Source organism: Lepisma saccharinum, chromosome 19 (assembly GCF_977018435.1).
Source record: "Lepisma saccharinum chromosome 19, izLepSacc3.1, whole genome shotgun sequence".
In the NCBI taxonomy this organism is placed as follows: Eukaryota; Metazoa; Arthropoda; class Insecta; order Zygentoma; family Lepismatidae; genus Lepisma; species Lepisma saccharinum.
This window is the reverse complement of record NC_139247.1, coordinates 2,957,554-2,978,655: the sequence shown is the minus strand read 5'-3', so window position 1 is coordinate 2,978,655 and position 21,102 is coordinate 2,957,554.

Sequence of the window (21,102 nt, the reverse complement as noted above, 5' to 3'; positions counted from 1 at the left end):
TTTAAGTTACTATATTTTTTAGACCTGGAAATGGGGAGGGGAAGTGAGAAGATACTTTTTTAACTAGTAAGCCAAACGTTCATTGGATTTTCCTCTTAAGGACTGTTTTATGTAAAAAATATTTCATATCTTAGGAATATGTAACATTTAGTAAAATTTGTAAAAATATGTAATATAAAACTTCACTGTGACATCTCTACTGACGTAATTCGTCAATATATTTTAATTCCACGCTTGTACATATAAAGGAAAAAATATGTAATTACATAGAAATCCGGGCTTTAGTTATAACACCTTAACAACGTTGCCTATCACACGATCCAGGACTCAATATCACAAACTTCGCAATAGTAGTAGAACTTCTTGGTATATTTTCCTTCGGAGAATATGCTAACAAGCAGAGTCAATGGCGCATAATATCTCAAGAACATTTCCATCGAAAGAGTTCGTCCTGTGAATTGCACTGGATCAGAAAATAACTTGTATTCGAAATACCTCGAGCGTCTATTAGAAAAATACCATTCTCTCATTCGTGCTGAACACGAATACTACAGAGGCACTTCTAGTTGTGACAAGGTTTCCTGTAGGAGGATGACTCTTCTGCCATGACTCTTAGGAGCTCGCGATGTCGAAGAATCAAATTTAATGAGACCGAAGGGAAGTCAATTCACGTGTTCCTTACTTCAGAGGAAATGGCGCACCTTTGAGTCTACACACAGATCCAAATTAATCGACTCTGTTTGAACAGGTCTCTTGTTTGCATTGGAATCAGAGGAACTATGGTTGGGTCTCAAATCAATATTCGAGGTAGAATTGACAGAACGATGTCCTGCAAATACGTAACAGAGAAGGGGAAGTACAGAAAAGGAGACAAGCAGGAAAGATAACACCGGGGAACAAAATTGAACTTTTTTCTTGGCACACGAGGAAAAATAGCTGATGTTAATGGAACTTTTCACGCTGAATTCAAATATGTAAGTAGTTCCTCTCCATCACCCACAGTTGTTTTGTGACGCCCAGGTTAAGTATGGGACATTTTTGTGCATATACATATATACATGGCAGTATTCAACTTAACTAAAATGCGAGCATTGTTCATTTCCTTCTGTATTGTGCATCTGGAACATCTCTCTTCAGCATCCAACAGTAATGAGCAAGCATTCTGGCAGTCCACTGTCTCTGGCACCTCTTTTGTCTGTTCCATGACAGAGCGTGTTGGAAACGCTCCTAATGTTTGTTACAAACGTCACCTAGGTGTCAGGGAAGAAATCCAGGTGAGATTCCAAGAAAGATACTTTGAGGGACACATTACGCACCACATGTATGGCTGTTACAGTTCACCCACAGCCTCATGATATTTCCAAGCTTTATACGATTAGACACAACGCTTTTAAATGAACCCACGCTGATCTTTCAACTTCGCCCAACAGACCTTCAAATTTTTCATTCGTTACCAAAGTTCTAATTTGTGTCACACAAAAAAAACTTTCCTTATTCTAGTGTACTTACACATGGAAATTTTTCCTTAAAATAAAGAAAACAACATACTTTTTGTCCATCGTCTTAACAAAGTTTTTCAAACGCCCTTCCTCACTTCATATGAAGTGGAGGAACAAGAATCACATATGAGTTGACTAGTAAGGGATATACTAGTACAACATTTTTCTGGCCAGGCGTATGTGATTCACGCGTTGGTCATTCCATGATTTAATGATTATTCTTGTCCCTGCTGTCCCATTTGCATACGAAACAGCAAAATTTAGTATTGGCGAGCTGCAAACCCTTTAACAACGCAATTACTTTTAAATCAAAAATTGATTGATTGATTTGGTGTTTTAAGTCTACTTTATGCAAAGAAAGGTTAATCGGGACTGGACCTACAGTTTAAAGTGGGATCCGAACCACTAAGTTCCTCCACCGGGTATCTAAATCAGGACCCCTTGATTATTAAATCGAAAAGTTCGGTCTGTTTTCTTTCCCAATTTCAAATCCTGAACAAGGTTGTATAATTCACTTTGTGTTAACAGATGAGGTTCACAAGAAGAGGCTTCGAAAGTAGAATGATCTTACTCTTCATTTTGAACTTTGGTAGCTGCCTCATGCTCCTATTCATCTCTACAGTTAGATATGTAGGGGATGTGGTACAAGTACTGGCCTCATAGCAGATGTCAAATTTGGATACTTGACTGTATATTTCAATTTACTAGTTATTCCTTTTATCTTTGTAATACAGAAATAACAGTCTGATGAATGATCTCGTGGTTCCAGCCACACCATTCCATTACCACTGAAGTCGCATCAACCTACGAGGTTCGTCCCCCCCCCCTTTCAGCCCTCCCTCGAAATAAAACCCTGCAAGCGTCATTGTGTATTCGTACAGGTTAAATTGATTGTGCCCAAATTCTGTTCGAAATCATTTAGAAACTGTTTTACATGCATTACTTATTACATAAAAAATACGCAAAATTCCGAACAAGCAACACTTAAAAAATGTAATTGAACAAAAACTGTGTGTGACAGAGAAATTCTGAATTCAGCGTAACATTTTACATTAGAAACGAAATATATGTTCCATGTGCCAAAAACTGTGTTTCCCAGTGACATTACTCAGATAACTCCTCCTGAAATATTTCTAAACGCTAGTTCCTTTTTCAATATTTCTAACTCAAAATGCTTTAGAGCCTCAACCATGGCGTAGTGATAACGTCGTCAGCTTGTAATCAAGGGGTCCCGGGTTCGATACCCGCTGGAGGCACATAGTGGATCTGATCCCACTTTAAACTGTAGGTTCAGTCCCGATTAGCCTTTCTGTGCATAACGTGGACTTAAAACCAGGGTTGTTAAAGGTCAAGGAATTTAAAATAAATTCAATTCCGGTCTAGGAGAGAAAATCAGAAAGCGTAAATGGGTTCTGGTCCATAAAGAACCTTTTCATCTCTAAAGTATTTCAATTTGGTCCAGGAACCTTAATTTCGGATCAATTTAAATGTGGTCCAACATCCTTTTTCCAATGAAACAATACGCAAGTTGGACCGAATTTAAATTGTGCGGGAAAAAAGTTTCCAGAAAGTCCCATCACAATTTATGGGTTCCTTGACTTTTAACAACCCTCTTTAAAACTACTAATCCAACATCCAGTCAAAATGCTGTATTTGAGATACTCTGATGGTAGATGTGTTATCCAATAAAAATATGTATTTGTTTGAATGTTCGCTGTGAACTGTTCTAAACCTTACTTAATTTATTTCATATTTGTTTCTTCTAGGTCCAGGTACGGTGAGTGCAAAATATCTCTAGGAATAAGCAAACGGTAGTGTTTGGAATTATTGCCTAGTTACGTTATACGTTCTAAAGATGGCAGCACATTCTCACTGTTAAGTTGGTTTATTATAACGTTGGAATGGGCTTTTTTTTTTCGTCTGTAGTATTCTATACAAAGTCCCCAGGATAAGAATCTGTTATTATTTGAGTTTACCAGTACATGCAAACATTGGGCTCTAAACGATGGTTTAATTTTGCAATAACCCAGTACAGTTTCTTTGTCATTTAAATTCGTCTTCGTATTGGACACAGCCGTATCACCCATGCTAACTTGATGCAAGGACTGGACTTTCCAATGTGTCGTGTCTGTGATGTTACTCAAGTATTCGGCATGTTCTTGTTGAATGTGCCGATTTAACTTTACTCAGACAAACTTTTAATCTTCCCAACTAGTGGCGGCGTTTATGGTGGGGGGCGAGGGGGCAGTTGACCCCAAAATTTTTGCAACTTTTGCCCCCGCACTCTGCTAAACCTTTTATACAGAGGGAAATATACTGTATTCGCCCCCTCAGTTTTGCACTCCCCCCCCCCAGTTTTGGAACCCAATCGCCGCCACTGTTAAATCCCAACTATTTATCATCCATGTTGCGAGGAGATGACAGTGTTTTAACAATTTTTAAGCTTCTTGAGAATTAATCCGGTCCCTGACCATAAGATCCTCAAAATTTTTTAGGTGGACGAGTTTTCTCTTTTGATCCTGTTAGAGCATGCCTAAAGGAAGGGGAAAAAATATTGGCTAGACATCTGGCATACCGGGCCTAAGTTTTCTAGGGGCCCATAAATTCAAGATGGCCGCAGCTTCACGCACGAGCAAAATAAATCGATCATAACTCTTTTAAAATTGGTTTGTTATAATTTTTCATAGACATATTTTGTTAAGAATTAAAAACTGAACAAGAAATATTCTTACAGTTTTTTTCACATCTTGCACTGTTATGGAGATATATGCAGTCAAACAATTCCGTACCGTTTTCTGCAAGGATTCTAAGCAATTATTTTATATTGTCAGATCCTGGTCATAAGAACCACAGAAATTTTGAGGTGAACGAGTTTTCTCTTTTGATACTGTTAGGGCATGCCTAAGGAAAGGAAAAAATCTTGGGTAGCCATCTAGCATACCGGGCTTAAGTTTTCTAGGGGCGCATAAATTAAAGATGGCTGCTGTTTCACACGCACCAACAAATTAAATCGACCATAACTCCTTTAAAATTGTTTTTTTACAATGTATGAAAACATATTTTGTTCAGAATTGAAAACGGAACAAAAAATACTCTTAGTTTTTTTCATATCTTTCATTGTTATGGAGATATATCCAGTAAAAGAATTGGGTAACCTTTCCTGTGAGAATTCTAAGCAATATTTTACACTTTACTTGACATTCCGGCATATAAAGGGCAAAAAATTGCTGCCTGTGATACTTTGTTGATGCCTACTATTGTGGCGCATGATCCGTGTGACATTATACGTCAAAGATGGCTGCCTCTGAAGACATTAACAAAGAACATCGACCATGTCTCCTTATCTCCTTCAGAAGTTCGTTGGGTTTTGGAATGAAGGGAAGACATGTGTATGGAGGATGCCTTCATTTTGAAGCATGCAATCATAAGTATAATACTAGGTGTTTTGCTGGACAATGTGTCAAGAGAAGGTACATGGCGTCAGGAATCCAAGATGGCCGCCACGGAGGTTCTGAGCATAAAATACTGTCCATATCCTGGTTTACAGTTCGTTTATCAGATTTTTCCAGAGGTATTATCTGTTAATAAATAGCAAGTGAAAATATATTATCTTTTTTGTAACTACGGTAGTGTCTAAAAGTTAAGCATGACGAAGATATGAGAAAATGTGTTATTGATGAAGTGTCAGATCTGCACAAAACATAGTGAAAGTTAATCAAAACGTTACATGAATTAACAATTGTTTTTAGTGTGAAGACAATAAGTCCAAAAATAAGAAAATTGAAGATGGCTTCTTTAACAAGAAAAAGAGGTTTGTATGTGGCGTGATCATCCCCAACAGCTACACATCCTGTGATCGCCCTTGTCTCACAGTGTTCTGTAGGCTGTTTTAGCCACTCCTTGTTAATGTGTTGTGTATATGCTTTGCAGGTCCCATTACAAACTTGCACGTTTTTTGGTTATACTTACGCATCTCACTGTACTAGCTATTTGTGCCAAGTAAAAAAAGTTTTACTTTTGACCTGAAGACATTTAATGAAAATGCGTTTATTTTGTATTAACCTGTACAGAGGTATCGCCTGACACAAAACGAAAAACCCAGAGGTTTTGAAATATCGTTGCACATTTGTTTGCTACAAGTTGGTCACGCTATTGTGCACTGTTGCGTTTTTAGTGAGAAGGTGTTAACAAGTTTATGGAAGCGCCAGACGAGTGATGCAGTTGTTATTAGGTTCCGAAGGCGAGGAAATGGAGGCTCGACTTTATGTCCCTTCTCTTTTATAGCTTTTTCAAAAATCATTTATACTTCGCAGTTTGAAGCGTTTTTTATTTTTAGTCTTAGGGTGGAAATTTATTTTCCGTCCCTTCCGTGCCACGCCGTTACTCCTTACTGGCGACGGAACGGCACAACCAGAGATTTTATGTAATTGGAGACCGGTCTCCGAGATCCCCACCCATTTCCAAGTGGCTTTTATGTGTGACTATTCGGTTATGCAACGGTGCGCAATGGAATTGTGGAAGGAAGACTGTGACGATGATATGGCTTATGACCTTAAGAGGAGAGTTAAGCATTCTTTTTACTAGTAAGTAGTATAATTTCCAAACGAAAATTACACTATTGTAGAGACTTTCCTGGTTTAATGTGCGGGGCCGGGGCGGTGCCCTCGGGAGGGTGAGAAACCGGTGTGTCCTCCTTGGCTAGCGTCTAAACCTTAATTTTGATTATATAAGCGTGGCTATTTTTTTTTTAAGTTGTTACAAAGCAGATATTCACTGGGGGCGATTATGTTCCAAAACTAGGGGGCGGGAATGACAGCTTACTTTTCCTTGGTAGATAAGGTTTAGCATAGTGCGGAAGCAAAATGGAGGGCACAAGCCCCCACCCCCTAATCACCACCACTGCAGATATTTCATAAAGGAAAGAATAACACGAGATGGCGAGAAAGAAGTTTCCAAGATGAAAAATAGATGGCAGCTTAAGCTGAAAGAATATAAATAAATTGTTGAAGGATAAGTGTCGATTTACTAAAAGAAAAAATATAAAAGAATTATATAGAAAATCTAAAAGTAATGTGTAAAAAATAGATAGTTGACGGAAAGGAGAATAGAAGTTGTTTTCATAATTTAACTAGTTCAAACCTATAGTTAATTGTTTGGCACGCGCAAAGAAGTAGTCAACGAAGTAAACATTTAGGGGCTCCAGAAGCACGGCTTAATATAGCTACAGCGCCTAGAATAACGTAGTGTGGAAAACGGCATGGTTCTGCGCTCTCTGGCTGGTTCCACTCGAAAATTATCCGCTAGAGCTGGTGTTCCACTGCTTATAATGGAAGTAAATGGAGTTTTCGCTGCAACGTCTGATTCTTTTACATAAAGCATTTCTATGAATATGATAATTGCTATGATATTTGGTACAGTGGTCGCGAAGATAATAACGAACATTCTAGACAGTCGACCACGTCCTGTTATCGTCATACTTTCGTTAATAATACGGGAGAAAAAATACGCGTGGAATGTTCTTGGCAACTAAATTTTTGTGTATGAATTAGGTTCATTATTATCATCATCATCATCATTTCTTTTAAAGATATACACACTGAAGCATTTGTATTTTTAATATTTACTGTCTCTTTTCTTCCGCTTTAAATTATCGCGGCGATGATGATAATGATGATTGCATGAAACGACAAGGAAAACCCCACAAAACTTTCTTAGTGCCATCGACATGAGTGTAAGTCAACTTTCAAACCAATGGGACAAGCGACACGGGATGTTCACACTGTCACACTGGTGACACACACTTCCAGACTGTAAAATAGCATTCATTGCCATAAGGGTCCAAACAGAGAACGACACGTTCATATGGCGTATTCGCGTGCTACTTGTTACTTCGGTCGGAAAGCTCCTTAAAGGAAGGGTGCTGAGACCGAAGCGACGCGCTACAGGGGGAGTTCCCAACTAAGTGACAAGCGACATGGTGCCTTCAGTCTATTAGCAAGCGTTGCTTGCGAACAACAGATAGGCGACACGATAAACCGCACATTACAACAACAGATCTAGGCGACACGATAAGCCACACGTGTCGCTTTGTCGCTTCTGCGTCGTTCAAACTGGGCCATTTCCTCAATAGCTTGCAACATGTTGCCGTGGTTTGCTGTTCGCGCATACGCGATGCAATGAGTGTCTTGCTTTAGTGAGATTGCGCACCAAAGCGACAAGCGGCACGCGACACTTATCGCTTGAGGATTTCACCAACCGAACGCTGGCCTGTGCTTCCCGTCATGCCGCTACGATGTGAAATGTTGCTCTTGAATTGGCTCCTTTCCAAGCAACATGTGTCACTTCGGTATGAAAGTTTCCTTGGACCGAATGACCCGTGTCGCTTTGGTGTGAAATCCTCGTATCGTTTGTCGCGTGTCGCTTTGGTCTAAAATCTCCTTGAGGAAAGGGTGCAGTCAGAGCTTTTGTCCCTACGGTTCGAAAGACTTCATTGATTTCCGACTGCTCGCTTTCAAGCGACATTTGTGGTCTGTCGCCTCGGTATGAAATATCTCTCAGGGTACTATTTATATTCTAATAACATAGAAAAATAAACTCTAATACACAGTCAAAGACCTGACGTCCGGAATCACATTGCGATGTTTCTTCTTGTCTTACGCATGCTATTTATTTATTAATTTTATTTTACTTTTCTTTCCAAATTAATGCCATTTCGTGACTGCAAATCACTCCACAAATATAACTGTTTCCATCAATTCACTTACCGCCTTTCTAGAGAAACAAATCTACACAATATATTCCAAAAACTAACTAAGCCGCATTACTTTCATAACAAAATTAGCACCTGGGTCGATCGCACTGCCATCTACTTGTCATCGTCTCGGGGAACCAGTTTCTTGGGTCGTTTTCCACACTACGTTATTCAAGCCGCTATAATATAGACTTTGTCTTCAATGCTACCATCCTTCCAAAGAGGAAATCTGAATTTACTGCTGCATAGAATAATAGATACGCTGGAAAATCAAGTAACAATTTAAGCAAAGATATTCTGTAATTTTGATATAAAATAAATGCGTACCTACAATAAACGCATTCTTTAACACCAATACTTAGAGTATTTAAAAATACTTAAAGAAGTTAATACTTTAAAAAATAGTTTAAAAACGTAAATATGATGAAGGTGGGAGTGGAAAGTAGGGGGACCATTGTGGAAAGTTGGGGACTCCAAAAATTCACCTCGGCCGGGTGCAAATGTTATATTGCGCCGCCCATATTAATGTGTGAACTGCCACGTGTTTCGTTAACTGATTTCAGGGTGTAGAAAACGAATATAGTCCACCTACATCATTTTCCTGATTGTACAAAACAAAATCATACTTTGTACACTCACTACTTTTCCCCTGATATACCATTTTTAAACTTTCGCATTTCTCAGGAATTAGCCCAGTGTTTATTATCTGCCCAGTTACACCATACAAAACTACACCGACGGAGTTAGTTACAGAGGTAAATGACGTTATCTATTAAATACATCATGTGCCTAATGTGTTATGTCATTTTAGTGAAACATGTGAAGGCGTTTCAAGAAGATAGGCGAGAAACTGATTTTGCCTACGTTGCAGATGCTACAAACTCTGCCTAGACTACAAGTTTTAGACAAATAAATGCAACTCTGGGGAATATTGCGCCACCGTTTACAATATACACCGATGAGCCATTACATTATGACCACCTAGCTAACGAGCTATCACATTATGTCCGAAGTCACATGCGCGGCAGTGTTCGATGAACCGTGTGCTGTGAAACATTGTCCTGGTCACCACTGTTGTATCTGTGGCCGATTTCTCGCACTGTGTGATGCGTTAATTACGATCTAGCACGAACCGCACAGACTATAAGGCTAGTTTGTTACGTGAAGTTCATCTATCTACACTAGTTGCGCCGGCGTATACAGGGCGGAGCTGATGGGAACACAGTCCTCCCGAAATTTCGAGAACAAGAAAATGAAATTGTGAACTGATTTATTTATTCCCCAAGGTCTTCATAGCACCTCTACCTAGTTTCAGAGCAATCCGTTGCTTCGAACTGGCTCCAGAGGGCTTTTAGTAGGGCAACTTTAATTGTGGCCACTCGGAATATTACCTAGGTATATATGCAAATATGATTACTGAAAGTAAAAAGGAAATACAACATATATTATTAATAACATAAATAAACTTTAAAAATACACTTAATTCGGTTGATTGAGATGGTTTATCATGTAGTATGGTCTTCTGAAACGTTTCATGTGTTTTTCAAATTAATTTTTTAAAATTAAATTTTAAAATTATTAATTAAATAAATTTCTAATTAAATTAAACAAACACATTTAAAAAAAATATTTTAAATTAAACATTAATTTTTTTAATTAAATTTTATTTTAAATTGTTTATTTTTAGAATTAAATTTTAAATTCAAATTTCAAATGTTAGGCATTCATTTCACTTTCTTACCTACTTCAGACGAGTGAGTAAAGAGGAAATGAAATCTTCGTTCGACATTTCCCAGCGTACTTTATTAGTTTCACTTATTATATTTTTTTATATTGAAGCGACACGTGTCAAACATAACAAAGAGGCTAATACCGAGAGGGGCATAATTCATTCCAAGCTCGATGCTTTTTCCACGGTGGGGGAGAGGGCAGGGGCAGTTACTTATCCACATCAGATCAAGTAGTGGCCCAGAGTAAGTTGGAAACAGATGTATTGGGGATGCGGAATTTGAGAAATCTGGACCACATTTCGCGCTCCCCCTCCCGCCCCATGTCCTCCGTTCCTTCTGTTCCCGGAGCAAAAAGCAAAGCACAAACCCAATATGTTCCCGAGAGCTGGGAGAATTTCGATCCGGGTGTCTTTTCCAGATGAAATCTCGTGGTGGAAGGGAGGAGGGGGAGAGAAATGTTCTTCCATTTCTTTCTTTGCTTTATCCTTTTGACCTCCACTTTCTCCTGGTGAGATGGATGGAAAATAATGCTCTGCCATTTCGCGCGGACAAGCATGAAATTTCATCTTAAAAAGCAACCGAAAGTAAAATGCATAGTCCTATTATCTGAATGGCCTCCAACCTTCTTGGAGCCGATAAACACTCAGTTACATATCACTCTATGACCATGGAGACACGCTAGGTACATGTACGGATCATGCAAGAGCATCACAATATTGTACATCTCAGTTACCATCGCTATTGACTTGTCTTGCAATATCACTGCATTAGCTATGCTAACTGAGAATAAAATTATTCCGTGCCCCGCTTGAAACGCTAGAGGTTCTAGTTCCGAATGCAACACGCTCGTAGTTCACGGGAAATGTCACTAGAGGCGCTGTTGCTGTGGCTCCAAACTATATATAAGGCCATGTCCAAAGGCGACAGTCAGTCTGCCACGGATCACTTAACGCTTCAGTTCACATCAACTCTCAGTGAGTAGTTACAGCTCGGTTAGTTCATTGAACTCTCTATTGCCTATTTTTGGGGGAGCAGCTTAAAGTCTTTGCCCTCACTCATTCTCACCCAACAGGTCGATAGGTGCCGGAGCTTGCCCCGAGTTGATACCTTCCTGGAGACGAGGCTTGCTCGAAATGGTTCTTAATGCGTAATTCAGGAAGGCCTCGTATATAAAACTATTTTGATGTGAGGGAAAGGTTTTAAGGTAGATCTTTCTTGAATCACGTTCAGACTCTGGCAGTGCTTATTTATAGTTAGTTCATTGGACTATCCAGTCTAACTTTTGCCTATTTTGGAGAAGCAGGAAAACGTTTATTGTTGGCTCATTATTCAAAGTTTCAATTGTTAGTATTCCACGTCTACTGTAATTTCTGAATGTAAATAAAATGCCTGGGACACTTTTTTGTATTTTCGTTTTCCCTGGAGTTTTTCTAATTGTGCTCAATTTTCTTTCATTTCAGGTTTAGCTTTGTTCTGTCGTAACAAAAGCCCTGAAATTAAGCATCTTTCTTCAATATATTAATGAGTGTATGTACGTTAGGATGTGCTCCATTGACAGCAATATTTAGTCTTCTATTCAAAATGACGCAAGGCGTTCTGGGTTCGAATCCTGACCTGGGATGGGTGTTCTTTGTGTGTCCCGCCTTCGTGATTAGCCAAAGTGCCAAAAAGCAAAGTAAATCAATGAAATCAATCTTCTATTCCAAACCTCAACATTTTTGTTGATTCTAAGCTGCTTGCCGTAGCAGTTCCACATCTCTATTGTACACCAATTATCAAGCCACTATATCAGCGACATAATCAAAGAGCATATAAGTTTCTTATTGTCAGAAGAATCTTTTGGAGTACATACTCAACCATCATCATCTTTTTCGAGCTGCAGGTGAGCTGACGCAGCACACATTCGAACATGAATTCCTTATGGCTGCGCGCAAATGTCCGTGTTCGTGGAACTATGTATTATTTAGTATCCCCCCTTAAGTATCCTCTACTCATTTCCTGAAGACAACTTACTCTGATCTTCAGAAAGCGTTTCTTTTCCTCAAAGTTTACACGGATAAATTAACGACTGGACGATGCGGCTGTTTCTAATAAGTACAATATGTAAAACAATTAAATAATAAAATCTAATTTCATTAGTTTGATAAACCACACTGCAACACAAGTTACTCGATTTCACCAGTAAACTTATTTAGAACATTTTGGTATACGTTCACCTATTATCTCAATACCAATAATATAATTCATAATATGATTCGTGATTATCCGATAATATAGTCAGTGTCCATATTGGCAGAACCTCTATACACTGAATGATGGTTCGTAAGTCGTTACTGGTTATTATCTTGCTCAAATAACACTACGTCATTAGAAATCGAAGCTAATGTGTACTTAATTGCCAAAGTACATAATTGGTACGATGCGGCTAGGCAACCGGTAAAAGCATCCGCCCTAACAAGAAAATAATTCCGGCCGCCATATGCAATAAATCTCAATTTGAATACGTTGCTGGTCCAGGGAAGTGGTCGGATGGCTTTCGACGAGGTCCGCGCTTTCCCTGTTTGATTTGATTAATTTCCACTGCTGTGTAAATCACTTCGTTCGCCTCGGATATCGATAATATGCGGGTTAGATCGGTTTGCAGCAATCTTTTCAATTATTCCTTTCATTCAAAATTGTAGAGGATTGCATTTCGAAGTTCATTTGGTACAGGGCGTGTAATTGTTGCCAGATCAGCGTGAACTGATCCTATATTCAAGAGCAAATAATCCAAAGTATTGGAGGCAAATTTCCATATTACTGATTGTGTTACAATCTATTGTGTACTGCCAGTGTCATGTCAGAACGGCTCGCTTAATAATAATAATAATAATCTCTTGTCTCTATATACAAAAATGGACGTATGTGTGTATATGTGTGTGTTTGTTCAGCAATAACACTCGAACGTCTGGAGCGATTTCAACCAATCTTGGTACACGTATCACTTGCAACCTGGAAATAAATACTGTGGTGGTAAGACACCCCTGGCACCCCTACGGGTTGGGTGGGAAGGGTTGACATGTAAAAAGAATCGAGAACCACCGATATTAAATTCCGCACAGACATTCATGCGTGACCCTATGCAATCTGCACAACGATAGTGTTTCGCGGGTAGTCTAACATTCAGGCTGAGTTGCAAATGGAATCCATAGTTTTCGTGACACTCCCAATACGGTTTTACTCCAAGTTCATCACCTATCGGCATGGGGGGTGAAAAATAAAATGCAACAAATGACCTAGATTAGTGTCGAATCCATAGTTTTCGGAGTCGCTAAGCTAATTGGTGACATTCGCGATGACATTTAAAATTAGTTACATTATACACTATAGTTAGAATTCATTATTTTCCTGTCTAATACAAGATTGGGATAAATAAATACCCGGACAACGGCGGCTAATCAGCTAGTAATATAATTTAAGTGATGAGAACGATAGGACCACTAGGTACATCACTGTGACAAAATAGGTGATACAAAATTACAAAATTGAATATATAATTACAGTGGCGGTGATTAGGGCGGCGAAGGGGGCGGATGCCCTCCCCCACTTTTCACCACTTTTATACCGCACTATGCTAAACCTTATCTAAAAGGGAAATATACTGTTTTTGCAACCATACTTTTGGCACCTAGACCCCCCGGTTTTGGAACCCAATCGCAGCCACTGTATAATTATAAAACAATACAATGCATTCTACAATTTTATATTTTTATTTTTCACAGCAACAATAGAAAACTTACAATGATATCATTCATATCATATCAAAATAGTCACCCTGCACTTCAATACACTTGGTTTAACGTTCTACAAGCTTTCCGATACTCTGAGAAAAAAAGGTTTTCGGTTGAGCAGCAAGCCATGTATGCACCGCTTCCTTCACCTGTTGATCTCTGTCGAATCGACGGTCTCTTAAAGCATCTTTAAGTGGACCGAACAGATGGTAATCTGACGGGACGAGATCGGGACTGTTTGACACCTCGAAGTCTAGATTCTTCTGAAGAGTTTGAGCGGAGTTGGCGGCGGTATGGGGACGCACGTTGTCATGCAACAAAAGAATGCCTTCCGACAGTCGACCTCGTCCTTTGCTTCGAAGTGCAGGCTTCAACTTGTTCGAAAGCATATCACTGTATCGTTCACTGTTTATTGTTGTCCCCATTTCCACATAATGTTCCTTAATTACACCTTCTGAGTCACAGAAAAGTGTAAGCATCACTTTTTTTGCAGAGTGTTGACGCTTGACCTTTTTTTTCACTGGAGATTCAGGGTGTTTCCATTCCATGCTCTGTCGTTTGCTCTCAGGTTCGAAGTGATGGTTCCATGTTTCATCTCCAGTGATGATTCCTTTCAAAAAGGCTTCACCTTCGTTAGCATGTCTGTCCAATAATTGCTGACAGATTCTCACACGATTTCGCTTTTTTTCGTCAGTGTTAGGGACCCATCTCGCATAGACTTTATGAAAGTTGAGCCTGGTATGGATAATTTCATATGCAGAACCATAACTAACGTGCATATGGTTTGCCACCTCATCAACAGTCTCTCGTCGGTTATTCAGAACCAGCTTACGGACTTGTTCAGTTTTCATCAGTAGTGGATGTGGCTGGACGACATGCTCTTTCCTCGTCCTTCACACTTGTTCGACCGCTTTTGAACTTTTCAATCCACTGGTAAACACTTCGCAGCGGTAAAACATTGTCACCGTATTGTGCTGAAAGTCTTCTATGGCTTTCAGCTCCTGGTACACCTTCAGACCACAAAAAACGGATTACAGAACGCTGTTCTTCTGTGGTGCACACGGACAGTCGCGCAGCCATGTTTACTTGGCAACACTGCAGAGCGAACTTAAGTGATGACGCTGTAACCTGCCACAGGCGAAGACAACTATACTATCTATCGGCTTGCGAGCGCAGAATGCTGTACAGCCAACCTACGGTAGAAAATAAAAATATTGCATTTACTTTTTGACTAACCTAATGCATCATCACATATTGTAGCTTTCCACAAGTTCAGCTATTATACTCTGTCCGGGTTATCTCTGGAGCAAGGCCACGCATAGAGGCAGAAAAAGGGGGGAGATCGAGTGGGCAGAGCGAAGCAGTACACGTTGCTGGGATGGCTGGTAACTGCAGTCGCTTCCCTCTCCACGCAATACCATTCCCTCTCTCGTGTGCATTGGTGGAGCCCTCTAGCGTCACTAGTTGCGCAGAGACTTCTTTTTGTTCTCTTGCTCCAGAGATAGTTGGGATGGGGTATAAGCCTCTGGTGTTTTTGAGATATGTTAGAATTGAGATTTTCCTCTGGGAATTTTATAAGATATTTTAGTTTTTTTTAAAAAGTATTCACTATCTACTGTACTTGGAAAGATAAAATCTTCTGTACGAAATTGTTACTTTTCATTTTTCTTCTTCCTTCTTTCTTCTAAGGTAGACATATTCAACTGTTTTAAGTATTCAAAATAATGCTGCTCATTATATTTCTTTTTTAACTTCGCTGCAACGCCAAGGGTCCAGGGTTCGAATCCCGTTCGGGCTTGGTTGTTTGTGAATGTCCATTCATCAATTTCATCATTTCATCACTCATCCCTATCTTCGCAAATTAGACAAGAGGCACAAAACGCGAAGCAAATTGAACTAAATCAATCAATCTTTTCTAACTTTGTGCATAGTAATCTGATTGAACTGATTCAACTTTTGGGAGGTAATTCTTTGCTGTCAGAAACCATAACAATAATAATAATAATAATAATAATAATAATTGGACTTGCAATTTGATGTTATGAAGTAATGCTTTAATCTATTAATATTTCGGGCTGATGCAATGGCCGATTTTGAACAGCAAGTTTGAAATGTTATAACTTGGTTCAAACTTACTGTAATTAGTAAAGAATAAAGACCATTAAAATCAACACACTTTTGCCAATGAGAAACAAGTTTGCTTATTCCAGTAGGCTAAATTACCGGGCTTATGGAGTCGACGAACTTTCGTAGGGCGTCTTCGGCAGCATCCTGGTTGTTGAAGCGTTTCTCTCGTAGGAAGTTGTCCAGATGGTTGAAGAAGTGGTAGTTGGTTGGGGGAGAGATCCGGTTAGTATTGTGGGTGAGGCAGAGTTCCATAGGCCAATTCGTTCTGCTTCCGCAAGGTTGGTTATGCGACGTGCAGGCGAGCGTTATCGTGTCGAAGGATTGGGCCTTTTCTGTTGACCAATGACAGACACAAACATTGAAGTTTCCGGTTCATTTAATCGATTTCTTGGCGTTAATTCTCTGCTGTGATGGTTTCGCGTAGATTCAGATAATTGTAGTCAATGGCGCTGGCAGCAGACCACCAAACGGTCACCATGACCTTCTTTTGGTGTAATTTCGGCTTTAGAAAGTGTTTAAGAGCATTTCGTGCTTCAACCATTGTGCTGAACATAGTCGATTGTCTTATAGGATACACTTATCGTCGCACGTAACAATTCGTTCGAGAAATTGGTCTTTATTGTTGACCAAAAGAACACGAAGGACATTTCAAAATGGCGTTTTATTTATCCTTGTTCAATTTGTGCCTCACGGCCACTTGTCGAGTTTTTTCACCTTCTCAATTTTCTTGAAATTACGAACTGTGGTCGATTGATTAACACCGGGTTTTCTGCAACCTCTCCTGTTGTTTTGAGCTGGCCAGCTTCGATTATCGCCTTCATTTCTTTATTGTGAACTACCAACGAACGCCGACGACCCTCCTCATATCCGAGACTCATATGGCCGTTAAGGAACCCCCTTCGCACTGTATGCTCGAAACCTCTTCCTTCACGGCACGCTTTAGCAACATTTTGAGTTGCTTCCGCGGATCTGCGACCACGTTTCAACTCATAAAACAAAATGATGTGCATTTCTTGCTTTAACAGCGTCATTGTAAATAGCCTAGAATCGATGTAAAGCAAGCGTTACGAATATTATTTTAAGGTAGATCAATTAAGCAATAATAAGCTTCAAAATGATATTTGACATGCAATATAATCATTGAGATGTATTTCGAAAAAATATTTGCAAAAAAAAAAAAAAAAAGAAAAGCGAAACAATTCGGCCATTCTTTTCGCATGAAGCTGATAATATAAATTTCAAGTGCGAGGTTCGAAGTGTTTCAGAGAGATAATGGAAAGGGAACATTCCATGTCAAAATGCCCTGAACCTCAATATTTACAATCAAATTAAATGCTGTAACTTCATTCTATCTTGTTAGTCAGCAATCTCAAATTGTCATTTGGATAAGAAATCAAAAAAATCAATATGCCGACCAAGGCAGTAATTTAATTTTATAATAAAACATAAACTAAACGTAACGCTTCAACATTATAGCAAGGTCTTCTTCAGACTCTGTACGAAGTACAAATGTAACAAGATACAAAAACAGGACGATTTATATACACAAACATTCTCCCCTCCAGACTATTAGAAAGTTGTTTTGGAACATTCTAGCAGGTGGCTTTCCCTTGTCAACTGTACTTTCAGCTAAAACGCTAAACATCTTTACTTCCATCTAGAATGTGATTGGACTCTTTTTATCTCACGCTCTTTTCCTTCATTCTTCTTCCTTCTTCTCTCTTTCTCTCTTGTCCTTTCCACTCTTTCTAACACCTTCTTCCAAGAAATCAAGTATTATACATACTTTTGAACGTTAGAATCAGAAGGTAGTTTACATACAGCTTCTTTATTTTAACTTTTTGATTTACTTGTGTTTTGTATTGTGTCCCAGCCGTGACACCAAAGAATCATTAATTTCTCCTTCGCCCCCAACTCCACTAGAATACTCTGTATTCAAACGTCAATTACTGTCTTCCCTTGTCTAAAATTGTTTATTTTTCATAATTTGAAAATTAACAGATTTTTTTTTAAAAAAAAATATTATTCAGTGAAGAGGCAGTGTTTTGTGTGTAACACCGTGACACAAAATTGTTCACTTATAGCTATAAATCTTGGAAAGTATTCTAAGGGTAGTTATGTTTAAGCAACAGTTTTAGTTTCATAATTCATTGCACAGAAACTATGAGACAAATGTTTCTTAAATCTCTGTAGAAAAAAATCCTTATTGCCAAAAATGTAGTCTCTGCCTCACGTCTATTCATTAATCTCTCTCTCTCTCTCTCTCAAAAATAAGAGGAAATATTAGTAAAACCATAACCCACTATGAATGTAAAGCTGTTCCAAGATTTTATACACACCCTATTGTCTCTTGGTTTCCCTTGAGAGCTGAGTAACTTGTAGTCACATTGGTCATATATATCCATTCCAGTGTCTCTGCGGGTTAGACGAAGCAGCGTGTTTGAAAGTATGGCGGCCATCAACCAGAATGCGGGCGGAAGTGTCCATATTTCGTCTCCTTACGTCACTCGGTGGCACCAGATCCTCTTGGGAATAAACATAACTCCTCAGAAATCTCAAAGGAACAGAGCATATAATAGACATGACCGCCACGTCCTCAAAAGTGGGACATTTCGTTGCTTCTCTCGCTACCGGAAGTGATCCTGGCTCTTCCGGTGCGCCATAATGGCCTCCAGGATGGCGCTGGTCCGCTAATCAGCGGCCTCTGGGGCTCTCCGGAGGGATTAAAGGACAGAGCGAGTCTCCCTCAAAGACTGCTGATCCGAGGAAGAGTGGCGGGATTCTACAGAGAGATACGCGTGACCGGAATCGGGATGGTCCGGGGATAATGGGAATGCCAGGACGTTTAGATCGGCGGGAAGATTCCGGCATTTTTCTTCCTTCCTAGGAAGACAAGTGTCGTTAACCGTCCAGCACTGGAAACTGGACACTCCAGTGAATCAGATGAAGGTGAGGTTGGGGACCGGGTGAAGCAACTTTCTGCATGCTAAAGAATGTTGGAGCACCGCTTACACCTGTGGGTAGAGGCCTTGAATTTTCGAAATGCAAAAACAGCAAAAAATGTTAATTGTTCCACAAAGTATTTATGTGCATGCATTGGCATGTTCCAAACAAATTTTCCGTGCATTCTAAATGTCAAAATAACATAAATTTGGCCTAAAATGTGAATTGTGAGAATTTTTACTAATTTCAACACATTTTGGTGGGAAAAACACTGCATATGCTGACAAAGGTAAATAAGGTAAAGTTACCCCTGTAGATGTGCACACATGGCATGAAGACGTATGGGATGATGTGGAGGCATAGAGCTCCACGTGTTCTTTATCTCGGACATAGTTGGGATGATGTGATCACCATCACGCCCGGTCACCTTTGCCCCCAAAGTTTGCTCCCACGCACTCATTTACACAAGGCTGTATGGGCCGTGGAGAAACAGGTAATTGACTGGACATTCCTGGCCCAGATAACCTGCTCCGAGATTCGAACCTGGGTCTTCCGCGTGATATACCAATCTAAACCTAACCAAACCAAAACATTTTTTTAAAGTTTGGTTTCATGACGAAGACAGTGATAGAGGGTGGAAACATGCTGTGAAATGTTTTTTTTTTTTACTGTAATATGGACTTCCTTGGTCGGCATATGTAGTGTTTTTTTTCTAACATGACAACAAGTCTTACTCGTGTTAACATTTTGGTGCTTAAAAAAATGAAAAATTCCGCGAAAATTCAACGTTTCTTGTCTTTTAGTCTAAAAATATAAAATGTATCATATTTACGGCCACGTGTTGCAAAATTTGTGTTATTCATGGAAGAATTCCAACAGATAGATGAAGCCACATGTAATTGCCACGAATTTTCACGTTCAATCGGGATATTTTGCATCTCCGAGCAAGGCGGTGGGGTTCTGTTGGAAGATCGAGTACCTGCCTATCGTCACACGGGAGTCGTAACATCGGTATTCGTCGCACGGAACACTTCTTGCGTCACGGAACGAAGCTGCGCGGTTGTGGCGGCGATCGAGTGCGCACCTACCGTCAAACGGGAGCCGTAACAACGGTGTGGAAAATATATTCCTCAAAAAACGTTTCCAATGTATGAATCACCAACTGACGTAAGCCATGTGATTGTCACACAGGGACACTTTTCTCAGTATTGTTACTTATCCCAGTAGCCACAAAAGTAAGCGACATTCTTGTGAGAAAGGAGAAGCGAGAGGATGCGAAGATCCGCACACAATGTGGCAACGTTCCCCATGAAGTGTTGCCAACGCTCTCTCCACAACTCCCTAGTTTCATACAATTTGGTCTCCCCGATGGCGCAGTGGTAGCGTCGTCGCCTTGTAATCAAGGGGTCCCGGAGTCGATACCCGGTGGAGGCACATAGTGGTTCGGATTCCACTTTAAACTTTAGGTCCAGTCCCGATTAGCCTTACTGTGCATAAAGTGGACTTAAAACACCAAATCAACCAACCAACCAATCATTCAACTTGGTTGAGTAAGCCTATCTCATTAGCCTCAACCGGGTAGTGATTACAAGAGTTGAAAATATTTGTTACATTTCATCATTGCTGAGCTCCAATTTAAAAGGAAAAACTTGAAACGTGAAAGATACTGTCTTAAAATTTGATATTATTTTTAAAAGTATGCCCCGCTCCCCTATGGCGTAACCTCATTGTAGTCAAAGAGTCCCCGGTTCGATACTCGTTGGAGGAAGACGCTGGTGCACATATGACTTTAAACTGTATATACAGTCTCGATTAGTCTATCCGTGCATAAAGTGGACTCACAACAAAACCTCAAAAATGTCTTGCAACATTTAATGTAAAACTGGATAATCGGGACGTACAGAGTAAAATAGGGATTGTAAATACTGTGCAATATAATGTCACTGAGAATTGAAATTAGGGCTTCTTGACTGTAAGACTCGTTCATATAAAAAACCCTTTGACAGGTAATAACTGTTTACTTGACTAATGAGACACATAATCTTTTCTTACTTCCTGTTCATGTCACAAGTTTCTTGGCCTATCGGGAAATTATTTAAAGTTTTCCCAGACACACAGACATTTATTCCACATTATTTGAATCAATAGGAAATATCCCTGATACAGTTCGTATATTTTAAAACCGGCTACGAGCACAAATATGAGAAATGTTGCAACATGGTGATCTGTGAATTTAGTACCTTACAACAAATATTGAAAATGACGTCCTTCTTGCAGGATAC